We start from the raw sequence: 4,660 nt of genomic DNA on the forward strand, positions 1-4,660 counted from the left end.
TCTGAAGAGACACAACCTTACAAAATGACACACCTCTTGAAATAATCTCTATGAAGAGACATATCCATTGGAAAATAATTATAAAAAAAGTCATGATTTTTCATATGAAAAGATGCACATTTTCATCTAAATTGATCATAGAATATTTCATAATATTCCACATAATTTTCCACCAATCCCAAGTAATCAAATTAGGACAAATTACATTTTGTCATATTCTTATGCAAATATAATTTTGCACAAATCATCCCATTTAATTTTATTGAAGTCAGAAATTTAACTAAATCATCACATTCAGACTTTTCCAGATTTAAAGGAAGTTCGGCACCATTGCCAACTTTAGGCACAATTTGTGCTATGCAAAGCATTTTCATATCTTAATATTTTCGCAACAATTTTCACCAGAACAAATCACAATTTGTCATACTTTATGCAAATATAACTGGCATAAAAGTCATCTCACTTAATTCCATAGAATTAAATGACATTAATCAAAGTTAGTATAATTTCAACAAGATATTAAAATATAACTAACTAATTTACTATTTCATATTTCATATTCCAATAAAAAAATAATCATGAAAGTTCATATACTTTCACAATTAGTTAGCATCTATTCCAGTAATATTGAAGTTGTACCAATGACCAACATATATAAATCCTATTTAAATATATACATGTCATATTATTGATTAACAATTGCAACCATGTGCAATATATAATACTTCACTTTCATCTTATACTAAACAAATGGATGGTATGGATACTTAAGACACAATTCATATAATATTATAATAGTTTCTCATGTATGCATCAGTTCTTAAGAGTTGCACAGAACCTCATTGAGCATAAAACATAAATCGGTGTCGAGTTTATGCAATCAGATTTTATCATCCAATCCATTTAATACTTTATTCATGCAAATAGAATAATGAAAAGTATAAATGCACGAAAACAAAATTCATCTTAAAATTGTTGGGGAAATTTACACCGATTACGTGCATATTATATTCACAAAAGTATATTGGTTATTTGCGTGAAATCAAAACGTAATTTCGACTTACCGAAATAGGATTTGAGAAGCAAAATATAAAAGTTACCGAATCTGAATGCATGGATATGAATTCATCCCTTTCGATTTTTGAACGAAAGCAAATTATTCTTTTGATCGAATCTTGCAACATAAACATGTAAACAATGTTAATAATTTCCCGAAATCAAAATATAATAAAAAGAAATCAAAAAATTGTAGGAAGAAAGATGCAAGTGATGAATTTTTGATCGAAACAAGTGTTTGACACTTGGTCCTTAAGATGAATTTGCCCGCATCGGTGCTAACGATTTTTCGACAATCATCTCCCAAGATACAATAACCACGTCTAGCCATAGGAGCACTCCAAATGACTTCGACTAGCGAATTCGAACGGAATTCCCTCTCTATCAAGGAAATGCATGAAAATGTTATGGAATTAGAAATGAGAGAATTGCAAGAGGAGAATAAATGCTCAATGCAATTGGTGTACCCAAAATCTTGCCCATAGGGTTCTATTTATAGATGTAGAAATGTTGCAAATGAAGTAATGTGGGTCAAAACATGCATCCTTCCAAAAAGTTGCAACACTTGGCCAAAACCTGCATCATTTCGAAAAGTTACAACACTTCATTTCTTCCAAAATTGGTCCGCAATTTTTCATTTATCCGGAATTGGTTTCGAAATTCCAAGTATTCTCCGACGATCTACTCGACTTGTAGAATAAGTTGGTCTATTTACTTTTGTAATTTGACCATCGGATCAAGTCCGAATATTTGGTCGAAGTTGACACTTAGTCATACCTTTTTATTTTCCAATTTTACACACCATTTCATTTTCCAATTTTTGGTTAATTATTTGAACCAATTCCAACAATACATTTTAACATTATGACTGGAGCTTTGTACACTTTACGATTCATGCTCAATTAACGATCCATTCAAAACCTCTAGAATCATGTGGATGGAAAGAAAATTTATTAGAAGAACCTTCCTATTTATAAACTCATCATCATATTTTTGCTGAGAAAAGTACATGGGATGAACTTACACCTTCATTAGTTAGGCAGTTTCTTTTGACACGACAATTGGAACACACGATGCTTGTTTAGATTTTGGAGGCATAATTCTGTAAATCGAAAATGTATGAGAGTGGTAAGGTGAAAATACAAGTGAAATGGTTCTAAGTAAGAAGAATATGGATAACTAAACTGCATATGTATACAAAATATACATGAACAAATAATTCTCCATTTGATAATAAATTATTTATAAATTGGTCAATTTTTTTCAGTCATATATTTTAATGGATCCACAAATATTAAATATTATCCATCACTTTTTTCTATCTATTTATAAATTAAACCCGTCATAATTCTAAATGGATTGTAAGATGTACGCGCATATATACTTTAAGTTAATGAATCACCATATGTGCATAAGAATGTTATTTTTTTATGAACTACTCCTGTAGAGTAAAAACCAGTTGGCCTAACTTCTAAAGTTGCTTCAGTCGGAAGCCATCAATCCTTTCTTTGCCCTACAACTATGTGTTGTAACTTCTTCGTCCATATTTTAACTGGATAACCTTCTCTTGCAAACAATCTAATTGTCGCTAATATCGGTAATGTCTATTTAAAGAAAGATGATTCTATTCTACTTAAACTTAAACACAAGCCAATTGCGCGGGGAACATACTAATCCATCGATTGAACTTGCATTACAATTCAACAATAACGGATTGAGTTCTATTGGTTAGTCAAATGACATACATACATACATACATATAAGAGATGAAAGAGGGATGCTATCCACTTATCAATCATTAACTTTTATCTATTTATTAATACTCCAAACATGGCCAAGTATTTTGAATCTCCTCTGTCTTTCTCAATTGAACATAAAAGAATAATTTGGCAAGACTATTTGTACTTTATCAATTTATGAAAGCTTATCCATACATTCCACATACAATTTGGAAAAATTGGATCTATGTTCAATGGATCACACCTAGTAAGAAAAAGTATTTTATTTTGGTGGTGGTAGTCAAGTGCCCCATTTCAAAACAATTTTGAGAATTGATTTTTTGACTGTTATGAGAAAAGTGGGTGCCACCTGTGAGAGAATAAGTCAAACTATACGGCTGAAATAGTGAAATAATGGTCAAAAAATCGTTTTTTTCAAGTGAAAAATCACTCCCAAACACCCTCTAAGAGAATTTGTCTTGAAAGGATAAAAATAAATTCTCAACCTTTATTGAAAAGACTAAACCTTATGGAAAGTCATAAATTTGAGTTTGCCTTTGAGACGCTAAAATTATATATAAGATTCTTCAGTACAAGAAGGATAATTGTAACCCCACCATTAATTATTTTATTTATGAAATTCCTAGTAAGAGAAATACGTGTCCTATTGAAACAAAATGTATAATATGCTCTCCTCTTACTTAGCAAACGAAGATTTACTGCCTTAACTTATAACTAGTTATTTCATTTAACAACAAAAATCGTTAGTTTCGCGTGGCTCATTTATTCAAGATATTACTTATCATACACTTTCTCGTAAAAAAACTATATATTTATTTGTATACGCATAAAACATCTCATTCTTGAATACAATTTTTAAATTCAATATTAATTTAAACTAAATTCATAATTATGTTTATTATCATCCAGAATCACTATCATTTAATTTATAAACGATGAATAAATTTGCCAAAATAGAGTAATGCGACATTTTACAGCCCTTTTCATCTTTGCCCATTTTAACAATTATCTTCTTAACCTCTTTCGTCAAATTTTTCATTAATTAGTACTTTTTATGCTTGATGATGATTCAAAAAATTTTTGTTTTCATGCTTCAAAGTGAAAAATATTATTTCACACTTTTATTTTTTTTAAAAATATAATGAAAAAACAAGTTGTTTTTCATCATTTTCACGGATTATTGGAAATAAGACTGTTATAAACTACAAAATATATTAACTAATAAAAAGTTTGAGAATAAGAATGGCAGGAAAAAATGTCAGCGACATAACTGCTATAATGATGAATGATTAATAAATTTAAGTACAATTATAATGCTTATTTGGTAGGAATTTTGTTAATTGATTTTTTGACCGTTAGAGATAAAATGGGTTCTACCTGTGAGAGAAGAATTCAAAAATAATGGCTGAAATAGTGAAATAATGATAAAAAAATTGATTTTAATTGAATTTTAAACTGTACCAAACATGCCCATAATGTGGTGCAAGAAATAAGGAAATTTTATTTGTCAATATGGGAACGGATATTACTTGGATAACCCTGACGAACACAAAACGGGTTATATAGAGGGTGTTTGAGAGCCATTTTTATGTAAAAATATATTTTTAAATAGTAAATTGATGGGAAATGTGTGGTTGAAAAATAATAATTTTTTTAATTTACGTGTAATATTATTTTAATAAAAAATGTGTGATTGAAAAGAATAAAAAGAAAAAAAACGCATTATAAAAAAATAGGTACCAAACGCGACCATATTACATTTACAGCCAATAAAAAATCATACATGTCACAGCGTACTAAAAGGTCATTTCACATATTCGTAATGTCCAAATAGTTTACTATATATTTAACAAATTTCCCCAATT

The sequence above is a fragment of the Olea europaea genome, chromosome 11 (assembly GCF_002742605.1).
Source record: "Olea europaea var. sylvestris chromosome 11, O_europaea_v1, whole genome shotgun sequence".
NCBI classification, from domain to species: domain Eukaryota; kingdom Viridiplantae; phylum Streptophyta; class Magnoliopsida; order Lamiales; family Oleaceae; genus Olea; species Olea europaea.